Consider the following 18,126-nt stretch of genomic DNA (forward strand, 5'->3'; position numbering starts at 1 on the left):
GGAATATTAAAGGGGTGAAAAAAAGATAAGCTTGACAGATTTGTACTTGGAGCCAGTTTTATGGCATGATCAGATTAAAATGAAACAGTCCGGACAAGGACAAGGCCAATATAACAAGAATAACAGTGACAACAGTCATGCGTGAGAGGTACGTCCATCTTGCTGTCAGGGGGTTTATGGCACCACCACAAACTGGTGAACACTTTCTTTAGTGTATTTGGAAATTTACCGTCTTTAAGACTTCTCTAGATCACATCACGGAATGGACAATGAGTGAATAATGACAGATGAAAAGAGCATGATAACCACAGGTCATTTAATCCAACATGCCATGAGTCTCTGCTGTGACTTTGAATTGAGCTGATTAAACTGGCGGTGGAGCCACTCCAGGAATCAGGGCTCCAGTCTGCAGCACAGTAGAGCCAATAAAGTCAGTCGCATGTCACAGAACTGCTGCCATTAATGCCAGTATGGTCCATGGGTTATATGTTTTTAATTTTCTGCATCTTTTCCTTATGGTTTTCTTTTCGTCTGTCGTTTATCCACCAATAGGCGCTATTTGCTCTGTGAACTAACCGAAATGCACATTAACCCGTAGACTAAAACTCAAAAAAATCTTTTATTTTTTTTATTTTTTTTTTTTTGCTGTTGCCACATTCCTCTGCACCACATGGAGTGCCAATCCACTCATCGATCTGCCGATCAGGGAGCTCCACGCCACCAGAAATGGACATTTCCAGAGGCAAATGCTACAAAGAACAATAACGTGTTTGAGTGCAAACAGGCCAGAGCAAAGGAAGGTGAAAATGTGGATTGATTATGGATTTAATCAAAGTGGAAGCTCCTTGTTTTGCTCTTGGCTTCTGAGTTGTGCATAATCACAGCACATCCTATGGAGGCAGAGGCTTCTCTGAATCAGTCTGCAATCAGCCCCGAGCAGATGGAGCAGGAGACATGAAAACATCTTAACAAGTTCATTGCAGGCACACACTCAGACATTTCTTTGCGCTCAGTCATGGATGACCATAAGGCTAAAAAAACTTGTTTGTGAATGCAAAGACAACTCCGCAGTGCCCTCCCACTACTCCCACCCATCAGACTGTCCACATGCTGTTTCATTTGGCAGCTTAAGCAAGGAGTGACCTTGAGATTTACAATTACAAATGTGTTTCTGCTTTCTCTCTTTCTATTCCGCTCTGTCCGCCTGCTCTGGAAAAAAAATAAAAATAAAATCAAATCAAAATTTGCACCTGATTCTTTTTGCAGGACAAAGATGCACATCTGAGCCAGCCTAAAGCCATGGAACTGTGGTCGATAAACATTTCCAGCATTAATTATTAACCTCACAACTCCTCCTCATACACTTATATTTCATCCAGGTCATCTCTTCTCTTTCCTCTTACTTTCCCATACCTCCGTCACAGAAAATGTATGGTATTCAGAAAAGTTTATTTACACTCTGGACAGGCTAAGTGACGATTCAACATGCTTGTCAAATGAACATGAATCCTGCAGGAATCAGCCGCTTGCTTTTGTTGACTCTACTTGCGTCTCCTCTGATAATATCTTGTAAAATGCATAATTACTTTGCCTGAGCGGAGAGGATAAATTAGTGTAAGAAAATAGATAAGGAGCGCTGCAGCCCATCTCTTGGCTGGGAAATGATTCGCGTTCTAATTTATACAATATTTTTTATGGAAATTCACTTTGTGATCGGCCTTTTATAATTTAGCCTAATTTTCTTCATTTCTGCACTGCCCCTCTTCTTTTCCCATTTTTCTTAAAATCATAGTTATTGTACAGCTGCTCTAAATCTTAGGCTATTGAGGAGCTCTTAGTCTTTTTTTAACTTTCAAAACTTTTCTCATTAACTCAGTTTAAATGAACTGTTCCCCTTCCATAGTTTGAATAATTTGATTAAAAAATCTGAATATATAAAAAACATTTTCCTGTTTCTCATTTCCTTCCTCCAAAGCTTTACACAGTTTGCATTTCATGTGTTTCTTGCAGGCCAAACAGTTTCATCTTCTCTGAGGAATAAGTAAACAAATGCAACATTTTGATTTGCTGCTGTTTAGTTTTATGTGCAGAAAATGATTTTATTTCAGGTTTTAAATAGATCATCTTTGTAGTTACGCTGCTGTGGAGACAGGACGATAAAAATTTACTTTTCGGGACAAAGAGATTGCAGCCATATGTATCTCATATGCGAGGACAACAGTGCTTGAGCTGAAGTCCTGTATTTGCATGCCTGGCTCAAAGGGTGAATGGACTGATGTTTCAATGGATGGGGCCTCACGTTCCATCGATAGATGACTTGCTTGAACAATGGTTTTGGGTTTTTTCATGTTCCTAACAATCTGGCACCCATTTTTGCTGATATTTTAAAATTTAAATGAACATATACCGAAAAAAAAAGAAAAAAAAAATGTATGGGTAACCACAATGCCCATGTTTGGGACTAATTTTAGATATTATGAAGAACATTATGAAGAACCCTATATATGCATATATGTATATATGTATATGTATTTTCTGTTTTTAATTGACCTATTTTTACTTTGTTACTGTATTCTCATAGTGTCATAGTGTTCATTTCATTTGTGTTAATTTGATGCTCTCAGTTGTTTCAGGCCAGGCTGACTTCCCCTCCTCGTGTCTGGCTGGTGTTCCCTGCTCTGATGTCGTTCACCTGTGCCTGATTGTGTGATTGTCTGCTGTGGTTGCTGGCTTGTCTGTGTTTGTGGTTCTTGTGTGGGTCGCACGCCAAGTGTGTCAGTCTGTGTTGCTTTGTTCAGCTTTCATGTGCCTCAGCAATTGTCTCCCCATCATTATTCAGGATTTTATGAGTTAAGTCAGTCAGATTTTTGCTTTTTTTTTTTTCCCATACAAAAGATGAACTCCTCCACCAGCGGCAGCATCTGGTGCCCTGAGTCCTCCTCTCAACAAGCAGAATATGGCCTCCGAAATGTATGTAAAAACTCATTCAATGAACTTCAATTCAATAAAAGATCAAGTTCTGGTTTCTCTCCTGGCAGTCTTTCAGAGGTTATGCATTTCCCCAGAGCACCATCCTCCAAATTACTTCCACTTTCCCACGCTGTCAAAATAACTTGATTTTTATTATTTTGTTTGGCCCTGCTCCCAATCCATTTATCTATAGCCTCTCAAAGCCAGTCGGGTGACAGTTTAATGTATCCTGCCATTCTTTCTCTCCCAGAACTTGAGGAGCACAGCCCACCTTCTCCACAGCAGCACCAACCCGAGAGTCAATTAATCCCTTCAACATCCATCTGCCTGTGTACTGCACCAGCACCAGCCTCCAGAGTCTGGACGGTTCATCCACTTCATCTCGATGCCGCTGCCATCCTTATCGGAGTAACGATGGCAGCAGAGATAAAGCCATGTGCTTTGTTTGTGAAGAACGAAACGCTGCGTTTAAGCATCACATTTTGAGTCCAATTGACAAAACAAGTCGAGCAGTATAAGAACACAGGGTCGCCAACTGTCATGCAATAAGCCGAGAAACTCTCATTAGACTGTAAGCTCATGCTCTCATGTGCCTTTTTTCACGCTACAGTGCAGCTATTTAATGTGAAGCTTCCTGTGTCTCACATGAAAAGATAATGTTTTAACGATACTGAAGCAAATTGTTCAAAGTGTACAGTTTATTTTTTCTTTTTCTGAAATGGATGCTTCCTGCATCCAGATAATAATCACATTGTTCAGTCTGTGTGCGCATGCTGAACTCAAAAGTCGGTCCTGAAGGACGCAAGGTGGAACAGAAGGTAATAAAAGTAATTGAACAATGATTTTTATTTGGAGATGAATCAACAAAATAAAATCCTATTTTGACAGTCTTTGACAGCAGTCCTAGTTTTCTATGTGGCTCCTTGGGAAAATCATTACCAACAATAGCATAGACTACTGTACAGCAGGCCACAAGGTGGCGTGGTGGAGAACATGCTAAAATCACAGAGCGAATGTCCTTGATTCAAATCTGAATTGGTAGCCTTTCTTTTCTTTTGTTGAACACTTTATTTGTAGTTTTCCAATCACAGTATTAAACAATCATATTCTGTGTTATACAAAAACACGGACCAAAAAAAAAAGACAGAGAATGAAAAAAAAACTGAATTGGTAGCCTTTTTGTCTAACATTTACAATTTCTCTCTGTTTTCTCAAGTGCTTCGGGTTAAATGTATGGATTTGTTTGTCAGCATTTGCCCTTTGATGAACTGGCGGGTTTACTTTATCTTTTTTCCATTTTCAGATCTTGCTTTGATAAAGGGTATAGAAGCTGGATGGCTGAATGAATTGATACGGGAAGCATACCGGGCCGTGTACAGTTTTGTGTATAAGTGTGGAGAAACTGGGTCGTATTCATCATGCAGTCACATTGGGGAGATATTACACTGAAAATACATTTATTCAATGATCCTAAATATCTGTGGTGAGTTTAATTGCTTCAAAAAATGTGAACAGGCGTACTGGGAAAATACAGTTTTGTGGGCAGAAGGTGTTTCATCTTTAAACTTGTATTTAGGAAATCAATGGAAATAAACACATTTCTTTGGGAATTCTTTGAATATGATGTGTGTTTTTAGGGGGGGCCTTGACACCTGCCTATAAATATGGAATACTTATGAAATATTTGTTATATTCAGATATTAGTTGAAATATAGAGTATGTGCTGCTGGAGCTGCCTCTCAAACACCCCCTCCATCAGGGGGCTGTGAGCCTGTCTCTCAGAGCTGATACTGTATCTCTCCCTGGTCCTGTGTGTCTCTGCACCGGTTTTACTGTCACTTTTGTCTTCCAAAGAGACAGTCCTGCCAAAACTCTCTGCCTCGTTGGCGCTGTCTCACTCAGCACTCAGAGTGTCAGGTTATAGCACGAGGGTTAGCAGGAAAATGAGCCTGAGAGTCAAAGCACAAGATGTGACACATGCTTATTTGGTGCTAACCAGTGGTGATATCATAAATGTTTTATAGGATGAGGTGAAGTTTAAAGCATTGCCTGCTGGTGCGTAAAATATGATTCACTTCCAGAGACGATGGAAGGAGAGAGAGAGAGAGAGAGAGTGTGCTTTCTTGTGTTAGTGGGAAAGAAAGCAGGATTGAGAGCCTTTTCATGTCACAGTAGGGTCTTCCTCCATGCCAGGTTTGTGCTCTTCTGCAGCTCTCTTCAAGTCGGCATGCGCTCGCTGTGGCTCTGTGCTTTGGCCAAACTCAGAGCGGTTCTACTGTGTGCAGTCTGAAATCCGTCGCCTCGGGTCCTGCTTGACTTGAGGCGAAAAATGCATGCCGGTCCCTGAAGTGAACCAACTTCTAACACCTGACAGGAAGATTGCATGGAATTCACTCCCATTCTGGAAGTAACCTTTCGCTGGATCATGAAACGCTTTATCAAGCTAGTTTGTCCAGCAGTGTGAACCGAGGGTCATCTGTAGAAGTTTCTGTGATTTATTTAGCATTCCATCAACATTCACTCATCAACACAGGTTAATAGATGCCATATCAGACGGCACCAGGCAGCCTTACCTCATAGCAGTTAGTTCGACCTGCTTGCGCCTCCCACTACAAGCATGGAGATTGTACATGTTTGTGTGTGTGTGTGTGTGTGTGTGTGTGTGTGTGTGTGTGTGTGTGTGTGTGTGTGTGTGTGTGTGTGTGTGTGTGATTTTTGCATTTTATCTTTTTTTTCCTCTGCTTAGTTTACTGACTTTCAGTCACTTACATATCCCCAGGTGTGTCGTGGCTCTGGGATATATCGTGGTACCTGTTGCACCCAGCTGGATTTACATATATAAGGCAAAATATAAAAATAATGTGCTTTTTATGACATTTGGAGCAGCATAATCCCAGTACTTTGAACAATAAATCTGGCTGTGGTGTGGCATTCTGGGGTTGTATTGCCATTCTCTGCATTGGATTTCAAATGTTTGGTGAACATAACTGTAAAAAAGTATTTCATATGCGTTCCGGGCGTCATTCAAGTCATGTTCAAAGTAAAACTCTTCTTTGAATAGGCTTTTTAACTGTAATTTTAAAATGTATTAGATCTGAATGTAATGTAGATTATTTTAATCATAGAATAAATCACAGGGAACACCCATGAGCCGACCTGATTTCTGCACTCAAAGTCTCAGTTGAGCATGTCATCGCATTGCTGATCTTGAATTTGAGTAAGTGCTGGTAGATATATACTTAATAATTGAATCTTAAAACAATAATAATAAAGATTTCAGAAGGGTTTTCTGTAATTTATTGGACATACAGGTACAATGTGTTTTGAAATGAATCTGAGTCATGTTAGAACTTTATGTAAAATTAAACACATACAGTTTTAGGAACAATGAAAGTAGAATAACGAAGTGAAAAATATGGATGTCTATGAACCAAAGGATATAGAAAGAAATGGAAAAGAAAAATAAATATTCAGCACCTGTGAGAGAATTGTGTAACCATTTTCACTTTTCACAAGTTCAGTTCTGATAATGTAAAAGCAACTGTACAGTTTGTTCCAAGAAAAAATTTCTTACCCGGAAAGTGTCCATATTCCTATTACCACAAATATATTCTGCAATATATAACACTTTTAAGGCCATAGTCCTGAGGAATATATAGGGCTTCATTAAAAAATGCAACTATACTGCATTGAACTGCTGATGTGTGGAAAGAATACAACATTAGGGTTTCCAAGTAAATTAGTCTATGCGGATTAATTCATACAAACAAACAAACAAACACACAAACACTGTTAGTGACTCAAGGACCACTGGTTGCATCATACTGTTGAAATCTTTACCTCCTCACATTAATGCATTTCGGTGCCTGGTTCCTGCAATTAATATTTAATTTCATTACAAAATGCATTATTTATTTATGAACATATTAGCCGTGTGATACTTTAACAAAAATCCACTTATAAAATCTCGCAGTCGTTTCTCCACATATATGATGGCTCTGTAAAAAATGTTTCATGTGTGACAGCTAAAACCTGTTGGGCAAATAATTTACATCATACAACCGACCGTGAGCGTCTTAAAACGATTACAGAATCGCCCGAAGATAACAGCTGAAGTCCTAAAATAATTAGATTTGAAATAGTGAGCATGACTTGAACCACAGCTTCGCTGGGATTTCTGACATACACATTCCAGCAACAGTGTTTCGACTCGGAATAGTGACAATATTTCAAAGCAATATGTGAAACAGAGAGGATTACTTTCACAGTCATCAACCCGGGGTTACTCTTACTTGCCTTCATATAGATGGCCTGTCGAAGGGTTGAAGGTGATGTGTGTTGAATGCACATCAAATCAGAAGGCGGACATAAATGTTATGTGGCATGAAATTTATAGTACATTGTTTTTCCCCTCTCAAGGTTTGCCATCACAGTAAACAATAACAGCTAGCATTCTAACCTTCTACTGTGTAATCTGCTTTCACAAAGTATTGTGTATAAAGAGGCGCCTAATTACATGCCAGGAATGAAAACCTGAGCTGTGAGGACTGAGATGACAGCTACAGTACATTTAAAAAAGAGAAAGAGAGGGAGTGTGTGTGTGTGTGTTTTTAGAGGCGGAGAACAAACATAAATATGGTCATTATCGCTTCTTGAAAAAACAAAAACAAAACAAAACAAGACAAGAGCTGGAAGTGGTGGGATGAATAGATGTAAACCAGTGTAATGGTGTCTTTACTTATCCATCACACTGCAGGTTCCAGAGTCTAACATTTTACACATTAATTCCAATAAAAAATGCACAGTTGAAGTCAATAAATGATTCATTTAATGCAATAAACCACCGGAAACCAAGAAGCCCATGTTCACATTACATATTGAGCTGTTCTCTTGTTTACCAAGTAAAAAAAAAAAGCGGTACGGATCGTGGCACACAGTGGAAAGTGCGGTGTGGAAAAGCTGAGGGAACCATCAGGGAATAATACTGCACCCATACCGGGGACATTAAACAGGGATGTATACTTCATTGCCAGGGATTAAACAGCTGTAACCCCGCCTTGATTTTCACAGTTCTCTACAGTCGCCTCGTCTCCTGCCTCCGTCAGTACAGAAGGTAACTGCGCTCCGTGCGTAAAGCTCCTGGACACTTAAAGGACACCGCGCAGCCTCAGCCTCTTTCACCTTCCAAACTGAAGAGAAAATCTTTCCACCAAGTTTTTAAAAAAAAAAAAAAATAACGGAAAAAGTATACGATTCAAGCGTTTCTTTTATCTTTTCTTTCTTTCTTTTTTTTTTTTTTTTTAAATCATCATTAGTTTGTTTGCGTTTTATTATAGTGCTTTTTTCAATTTGATATTTTTTTGTGCCACGTTTGAACTAATGCTTGGCTCCTCGGCAGCAGCAGCCGCACCGACTCGGTTAATTTCTAAAGAGTAAACTATGTGCAAAGCAAATAAAGGATGCAGCGGGAGCTAACTGTGGACGCACTTGGATTTATCAGCCTGTAAAAACAAAAATTCGGTCAAACTTATGGCGTGAAGGTAAGACATTTGTTTTTCTGTTCGGCGTGATGTGCAAACTTGATAAAAACAATGTAACCTGCTTCTAAACGTGAGCGAATTTACTCCAAATCATCCCTGAAGCTATATAAATACATCGTTTGTTTAGGACGCGTCAGTTTGTGTGAGTCAAATGAATGAATGAGTGCGCACGGTGGATGGATGCGCGCACAGCCGCGCGCTACGGGGAGGATTTCTTTGCGAGACCGCTCGACTGTTTACAGTATTGATCCCGGTAGGACGTTAATGCAAAACAGCCGAACGCAAACATTTGCTCTCCCTCGTAACGCCGGGGAAAAGTGCTGGAAGTGAGTTACAGTTGCATCCTTGAAGGCGGCGGTGCGCCTGGCTGTGTCAGCCCGTCCTTCCCAACCCGCGAGGCGCTGATTGCGGATCGGATTGCGCTTTCCAGTTTGTAATTAGTGCGGGTTTCTCCGGAGCCTGCGGGTCCGTCACCCAGCGCGCCTCTCAGGGCAGGTGACGGCTGAGCAAACCGCTCCTGCGTGAACGACTCAGCTTTGCATAAGTTCACAACACACGGCAAAATGAATCACTGAGGGGGCACGGTCCGTTGTTTGTGTGCTGCTTCACTTATTAGAGTGAAGTGTAAGTGTTTTGATTTGGCTCGCAGGATACCTGCGATGGCTGCTGGAGAGGTCTTGTGACCAAAGACGGAAAATGCATGTAATTGTTTGGGGGGAAGGGTGACGCGCACGAGAGCAGTGTTTTAGGGAGTGTGGAGGAGTGGTGGATCATCATGGAGCCTCACAGACACGAGCCTTCTAGTTTTACACATGCCTCTTACTAAATGATGCCTGTGGTTGAGATCTTTTGGGCTTTACATTGTTGCATGCGCTGTTACAGTGTGCACGTGGGCGTCACATACAGTTTTCCAGTCACTTAGTACTTTCTTTTATCAAATTCACCAGAGCATGATGATGCTGATGGCAATATCTGACTATGATGCAAGAGTCAGCATCACCTGAAGAAATGAGGTCAAAACTAAAAAAAAAAAAAAAAAAAAAATGCAACCCAAAGCCTTACTGACTAAAAACTATTTTGACGTTTGGTCAGTATATTATTCTGGAGGTAGACAGGTTTGGATCTATGCATCATTCAGGTGTTAATGACCCCACACACACGGAGAACCGGTGCTGTCATTAAAAAGGACAGGCTTTATCTGACAGGGTAAATTGGTCGTGTCATCTCCACTTGGGGAAGCATTAACCATTTGAATGCTTGATAAATTAAAGAAAGCAGATTATTGATCTCCAATAAAAGCATCATTATATGAACGTCAGAATACCTGCTGACACATCGTGCTGTGTGCTTCTGGTGTCTTTCCAAGATACATAATGAATGATGTACTTTACTGCCTCTAATCTGTCACACCTAAACACACACACACACACACACAACCTCACTGTATAGCTGCATGGCTGTCAAGCCCAGCTGTTTGGAACAGACTCGCTAAGTAAATACTTTCCAGACAATTGTGTACATAAAAACAAATATTAACAATAAAAAAGGAAAACAGTAATGATCTCATGGACCATTTTGGTTCATTAATTCATTATTAAAAGATGACAGCAGAATGACCATGATACAAATCACTAAAGTCACATGACACTGTTACTTGAGATTGTCTTTTGGTTACAAGGTCTTTACATCACAGCCTTTAATTAGCTAAGACACATTATTAGCACAGTTCTGAGGGGCTTTAATACCGTGTCACTTAATGCAGCTGGTCAGTCAATACAGACATGTGAATGCAACATACCGCTCTGCGCTCTCCAAAGAAATGACTTTCAAACAACAACAATACAGTCACAGCTATGCTTATTGAATCCAGTTACAAGTCCAAATGGCTGTAGTTGTTTAGAGGGCTTCGCTGCTTGTTACATTCCATGAAATCGCCTCCTTATTTATAAAGCAGAGTCATAATGCATGAGCTAAATCTGAGCTGAGTTAAACTGGTGTGGTACGAATGTGTTCCTGTTTTATGAAAGTGGAAGCTGCAGAGCAAACACTATTCTGCTTTTATGAAACAAGCACTACTTGTTCTCCACAGGACTCTTATTTATTATTACTGCAACAGAAGAAAAGACTTGGAATTGTGACAGCCGTGAGTTTTTATCAACAGTAAGATAATGCACAAGGGAAACTCACTTGAAGAAAAGGAAAATGCATCTCACAATTCAGTGTTTATCAGTTTAGACATACCTGGGTGAGGGTAAAACTGTCTTCTGCATCTCAGTTGCAAATGTGTGTGTGATGGTTGTGTTTTTGCAGAAACTAAATCATAGAAATGTGGATATCCACAAGCACTCTCTTATCTTAGTGAGAGAATAACTTTGTTCTTATCAGCTGCAGAGTGTTTGTAAAGAAGTGGATGAATCCTGTTGTTGTTCTAGTGCAGCAGGATTAAAACACAAGGACATATGCTTGGACCAGAATAAATAAAAAGAGCAGCACATACGAGCTTCAGTGACCTTTACGCGGGGTTCAGTCTGCAACAGAAGTGAACTGAGATGAAATATAAATAGTTTAGACTGTCAGCAGAACCCGACGTGTACCAACCAGAACCTCAGAATGGCCTCTTCGCCACAAACTGGATCAACATCATTCAGATTGGAATTGTGAAAAATTACTGATTTAACAGAAGGTCTGTTTGGCATCTTGAAGCTGCAGCACAGCTACATAGTTCTTTTTACAAGTCTCACTGCGTGTATATTATCGGTCACATGATTTTGGCAGCCCCATTGTGTTTTGAAAAGCAAATCGTTTAATTGTATTGGATATCTGTGAACGTAGCCAACTGGCCTACATTTCCCTCTCTCCTGAAAGCCTTTTCCCAGCACGTCAACTTCGTCAACGCTCTGGGGACCCGCACCATCACTGAAGGGATGGAAGAGCCAATTAGGTCCAAAAGCTATAGGAGATCTATCATGAGCTGGTTATGCTCCAGGTTACAGTTACACGCTTGCCACATTATGTCAGCCGGTTTGACTATTCAAACAATGGTAAATATCGATCCACATCACATTATGAAGGCAGTATACCCATATAGGCAATATTGCACTGTATGTGTGTCCTTTGTTAGTATTATGTTAATGTTAGGAAAAGGTTCTCAATCATTTTGGACACTTGTTATTTCTGTTATCACACATTTTATTTTTGATTTCTCGCTGCAGCCACATGATGTGTTTTACACATTTTATTTGCCTGACGATAGAGTTCAGTACATCTGAATCTGACCACCTTCACATGTCTTAAGATACATTTAGTAGAGACATACACAGGAGGATTAATGAAGAGATTTTCTGACATAAACTCAAGGTTAAAAACATTTATTGTAAGGTGAAAAAACCGTAAGGTGAAAAGAGTACTCAGCATTTATACTCAGACTTGCCTCGTGTTTTATTTCTAATGTTTCTAAATTGCAAGTAATTGTCGTGTTTTTAAAGAAATATTGTAGTTTTCCATTCAAACTACTCCAGAAGCATCGGCTCATTGGTAACTGTTGTTATGGATGTTTTATTACAGTGTCAGTAGAAGGCATTTCATTCAGATTACCATGTTGAAAGCACATTTCAGACAGACAATAAGACATATAAAAATGAGACAATAGTTATTTGTATTGTGAATTAAAGTTGATGTAAAGCATTGATTTTCTCTATTATAAAAAACGCATTTGTTTTCATGATAGTCGCTCAAGTGATTTAAAGGGGAAGTCATAGTGTGGACGTATTCAATATCATTGTAGTTGAACTGAATCATGAAGCATAAGTTCCTCTTTAAGACCAGTCATTTGCAATTTATTCCTTCCTCCCATACTTATCCTGAATCCACCATTGTACATTGCCACTTCCTGCTCCTGGTTTGTTGAAGGTTCAACTCCAGGCAGTCAAGATCCAGGCTGCAGAGAAGAAGTACTCAATCTTTTCACAACATGTCCCAATCCCACTGATCCGCATACATGCACACACCACACACTATTCCCATGAGAAGTGTGTAGCACTTTGGCCACATTCATGCAGACACTGTCAGAGAACATCAAGCCTTGTCTTGTAGGATGACATAGCATGTATGCATGAATGCACATGCACATTGGATGCAATAATAATACATAATACATAATGAACTTCACTGGACAAAGAATGTTGTAATTGGATGTTACTCCTATTGAACTTATCAAAACAAAGGAAGCAAGCAGTTTAAAAACATACATCTTGGCCCACAGGGGACTATTGTGAGCGAACCATCTGCAGTGGTGGGAACTGAGATGTTGAGCGGCGATTGGCAGGATGACTCTTAGAAAAGAGAGGAAGTAATAAGGGTTAATAGCAAAAGGTAGGGAGCGAGAACAGAATTTCCTCAGAGGAAGCACATCTCTCTGCAGTTGTCTCACTGTGAGGTGTGTTTGGTATGAATACCCCGAAATGGGATTATGTGGTCCATTCAAAGGTGTTTCTCTGCAGACATTTAATTAGTAGCACTACCTCTAAATTGTTACAGCTCCAGCAGATGGTGCCTGACACAGGAAGACCGTCACAATGATGAGGAAACAACTATCTAACTACTCAAATGGTCCTGGAGCTTGTCTTTGTTTTGGATCTTAACCTTTAACTTGTCAAACACTTAAAGATGAATATCAGATAAGGTGGGTTGTTGTGTCACATTTAAGACACAAGTCATGCATCGGCTAAACTTTCTTTATAAACCTCTCCTGTCAAGGGTCAAATAGAAGCTGACTTATACAGTTCCTCAGTAAAAACTTACATGACGGTTCCCTCAGCAGTCTCTTGTTTGGCGAACAAAGAAAGCACAGATCCAGTGTGACATTTTGCTTTAAGCTTCGATAAATTACCATCCGGGCAAGAACTCAAATCATACCATATTCCTTGCTTGATAATATCCAAATGCACCCAAACCGATCAAAAGCATATCAAGCACAATAAATTCTACCAGTGAGTTAGGAGGTGTGTAATATTTAACAGATTGATTAGTCCTGGTTATGCAAAATGGTTGCTTGTAGTGTGAATCTCACTGAGAATTAACGAACCCTGTGGTTTAATTATGCCTGCAGCCACTTTGAACTCATTGTTTTGGGTTTTTGGTGATAGACTTGGTTGCTTGCCAGCAGCTCTCATGCCAAGCACAAAAAATAGACGGCGTTTTGCAAGAGACAAGCTTAACTCAGCATGAAACAGAAGACAGAAACGCGGTTCGAGGAATATGTTGATTGCTGTTGTCGGATAGATGCATCATTTTATAGGGTTTCTGTCTTTTAGCAGTGTAACAAAGCAAACCAACCAAATGGTCTTGTAACTGTGTCAAAGTAATATTTTTGCAGTTGCATTCATATGTTTTCATTGGGGGGCAGGGGGATGCTGTTACACAGGATAATTACTTCTTCATTTTATTATTTTTTTTTTTGGGGGGGGGGGGTTAAAATATGAAAAAAAAATAAGTGGAGAATTAATATAATAAAACAAATTTTGTGATTATTTAATATTACCAAATTAGCTTTAGTGATTTAACATTCTAAATTGTACAAATAATAGACTTAGTGTACATTTCAAACTCACAGGGGAGAGTTGTGCTTTTTTATTTCTCAATACCAACAGACATTTCTAATTAGACCTTACATTGTGAAACATATGAAGAAACCTGAAATCCAGCAACAAAGCACATTCTCTGTGATGTGGGCTCATTCCCTCACACTTTGAAAGCAACTGTGCCAGACAAATACATCCATAATTAATAAAAACACAATGCAGCTCTCTGAAAAAAATAGATAAATATACCCAGGGAACTGAAACAGCTTCAAAATCTGATAAGCACCCAAGATAAGGAGGGGGAAACATACGTCCTTTCTATTTCAGTAAAAACAGAGGTCCATTGAGATGATAACTAGATCTAACTTTTAGCCGATTTTTTTTTTATTAGAGGGTTTGAATTTTGCACCAAATGAATGCAAAGATCAATCCGTCTCGAATCTCAATGCTCTCCATGCCACCTTTGTCTTTAAATGTGTGTTGAGGAGACCTGTCACGATCAGTCAGTCCGTTTGACTAAAGACATTATTAGTATTCATAATGTACATACATTGCAGATCACACATGCTCATTTAATCCATGTTTCTTTAATTGCAGAGGAAACAGGAGCTATAATTCATGAAAGATATTGCCTCTCCCATACAATCAGTGCCACCCATTCATCTCGAGCCATTTTACAAATTAATCCGATCCAGTCATTGAAATTAGACATGGTGAATGATTTACTCTGGTGTAAAGTCTTTCTGCAATCAGAAGCCATGGCACATAAAAAAGACCAAGTCTGAAGTTTTTATATATCTGATACAATGGAATAAGTTAGGACAAATTGGATTTTGGATAGGCACTACTAAGCGACTTCATGTGAGCAGGGTTTGGTCATACATAGTTTTTCCATGATGTACGCGTGTCACGTCATCTCAGGTGTTGAATCTAGAGAAGCTCTCAAGGCTTTCTTTGCCACTGTCATCAATTCAATTCAGTCTTGTTTCTATAGTGCCAAATACAACAAGGTCACCTCAAGGCTCTTCTACAGAAAAGAGCCAACAATTCCACTTGAGCAAGCATGTTTGACATCAAGCTTAAGGCAAAAAGTCCAATTTAACTGGAAGGAAGCTTTGCAGAACCAGGATCAGGAGTGGAGACTTTCTGCAGTTGTGGTTATGGTGAGGGGACAGAAGGGGAGAAATGGATATGGGAGAAACAGAAAGCTATAAAACCATTATCAAGTTCCTCTTTCATACCAGTTTGAGTTACTCCTTCAGCCACTCGACCGACGCCCCCCCCCTTCTCTTCTGCTTTAGCCATGTGTGCCTGGACAGAGTGAAGCCGTGTTGTGTTTTCCACTGAGACCGCAAGACTTCTAAGATTACTCTGCAAAGATGTTCTGTACTCTATCTCAACCACTTGGTAAATCCTTCCAGGATACAGTGTCCGAGCCTGTGTCTTTCTCCCTCTGCTATTATGTGCTGGACTGTCTCAGCGGCATTTTTGTTCATACCACTGATATGGCAGACACCTGTCTCTGAGGATCAGGTGCCTAAAGCTTCTTCCTATGTTGCTATGATCAGAGCTTATGTACTGTCCTTTAAACTGGTCTCTCCAGCTGCTGGTAAAATGTATTCCCTCCTGTATTTGCTGATGATACATGTTGAGTGCCTTGGGCATTCAGGTGGCAGTTCATCCCAAGGAAAACTCTTCATTATGTTGTTATTATATATTTTATCAGTATATCTTCTATACCCAGTTAATCCAACATATAGTTGCTGGGGGGGCGGGGGCTGATCTAAGCTGACAACAAGTGAAAGACAGAGTGTACACCCTGGACAGGTCGCCAGTCTAACACAGGGATGATACAGAGAGACGGATCACGACACACATTCACACCTGTGGTTAATTTAAAGGCACCGATTCACCATTTACTAATGGAGGAAACTGGATTGTGCAAAGAAGACAATCTCCATGTCACAAAGGTCCCCCGCCATTTCCATAAATAAAATCTGAAGTTGATTATGGCTTGCTATTGTGGCTTGATCTTCCTTTTCTACACGTAACTCAGAGATCACAGATCAGCTTGTGAGCAGATAAAACATACGATGTGAAAGTGTCAAACACAAGGTACTGTTATGGTTGTTGTTTTCTCCTTACCATCTGGCCATGTGACCTTTGATAAGACTCACTTTTGTTGCATTTTGAGTCATGCTGTTCAACGATCGTAAACAGCTGCTTGGAGAATCACAACACGGTGTTATGCTCTGCAGGAAATCTCACAAACCTCGATCAGCGAGGTGAAATCAGCATTTTCTTCAAATGTTTTATGGTAAAATCTTACAACGCAAGCTGAATTTTAAATGTCTGAAGTAGTGATACTGACACAGCCAGTGTCACGACCATTCAGGTTGTTAATAAAAAAAAAACTTTCAGAATGTCAAGAAAGATCTTGATTAAACATGAGGTTGATATACTCAGGTTTAACTGATATTATATTCTTTGTAATCACTGACATTTGTGTGGCTCATATTGAGGCTTCACGAACAGTGCCGCGTGTTTACAACTAATGAAAGCAGCAGCGCCTTGCTACAAATGTCACCATCGGCTGCAGTTTTATTAAAAGAATTCTGCATTTTCACCTAACTATTCTGAGGACAGAAAGCTGGAAGTTTCTTCCTGCACTGAGAGTTTGGCAGCAAGTGACTTCAATCGAGTGTCCCTGCCCAAAAACACATTTATATTTAGTTCATGTTCATGTCACTGGAATGAAAATCAATACAGAAGTCACAAGTCAGTTTGCTGTAGTGGCAGATAAGACTCTAACCTCGATGGGATGACGGGGCTTTAAGTGGAAGTATGGATCAAATATCAAAAAGAACAAACAAACAAAAAAAATCAACAGCTTTCATTTACCACAATTGAGAGATCACCTGCAGACAGACTAAAGCAAACAACACAAGTCTCTACTGAGCCATCAAGATGTGCCAGGAAAAAAAAAAGGTAGTGGGAGGAGACGCTGTGTGGATATTTGTGCAAACACCTGCGTCAGTTCCTACGTGTGTGCGCCTTTGTATTGTGTGTTGTGCGATGGAAAAGTAGCGAGGGACGCATACGTGCGTACATATGTGTGTGCAGTACGCACCCTCGCAAGAGACGAGACCAGTTGTTAGGTTGGAGCTTTCCTGCCACCTAATGAGGCCGACGGAGGCTTGTTACCAACCTCCCGCTCCTCCCCTCGCAGTGGGCACATGCCCTACCATTTTTACCCTGACGGCTCAATTTGAGTACGTAATGGCTTGAATCACCAGTACAATAACCTTTATGTCTTACTGTATCAGCGACATTGATGCATAGGCGGAATCTTTCACCCTCAGGGTCTATGTGGTTGAGTGTAGTTTGCCTTTTATTTATCCTTTTATGTCTGTCTCCTCCTTTCGTTCACAGTGGCTTGTCTTGATGCTTCCTGGATGATGTCCAATCTATAATTAATTTTCACCTCATTCTGACACTATCAGTCAATGATAGCTTCCCTGTCACATTTCAGATGCAGTTTAATGTAGTACAGCCTATTATATAGATTTTTTTCATCTAAAAGAAGGCACGTCAGTAACAATTAAAAAAGAAACATTACTGGGATAAAGAAGCATTTTTTGCTTTCGTGCTTGGAGTGAATGTGCACTTTCACTCAGTTGAAAGCAACTCACACCAGTAGACTTTCAAACGACATCTAAAAGCTTGAGTCACTACTGAGTACAACCATGATATAAAATAATTTAAAATTCTTTGTTCTAAGGAGTCAGATATTTGTGCACTGGCACTCTCAGCTGATAAAGTCGTGGTCATGGTCCTAGATTTGAGCCTGAGCTCGGCATTTCTGTTGTGGAATTAGCATGTTTAGAACATTTCATTTGAGCTTAATTGTTCACTAATTTGGTCAATGTGAGTGTGCATGGCTGTTTGAGTGCTTGTTGTTGACATTATAATAAAACATCCAACACTGACAAAGTCATAAATACTCTCAGAAGTGTTTGAGTGGTGTACTTTTTACA

The 18,126-nt window shown here is 40.0% G+C and overlaps 1 protein-coding gene across 1 annotated transcript in view; it reads left to right on the forward strand.

The window, feature by feature from the left end:
• Positions 1-8,347: 8,347 nt before the first annotated feature.
• The window catches only part of drd2a (dopamine receptor D2a), a 53,690-nt gene continuing 43,911 nt past the window's right edge, over positions 8,348-18,126 (forward strand). The window contains exon 1 of the mRNA XM_030109074.1: positions 8,348-8,510. The gene's annotated coding sequence lies outside the window, so the exon portion shown is untranslated. The remainder of the gene's footprint in view (positions 8,511-18,126) is intronic.

The sequence above is a fragment of the Salarias fasciatus genome, chromosome 14, assembly GCF_902148845.1.
Source record: "Salarias fasciatus chromosome 14, fSalaFa1.1, whole genome shotgun sequence".
Taxonomy (NCBI): domain Eukaryota; kingdom Metazoa; phylum Chordata; class Actinopteri; order Blenniiformes; family Blenniidae; genus Salarias; species Salarias fasciatus.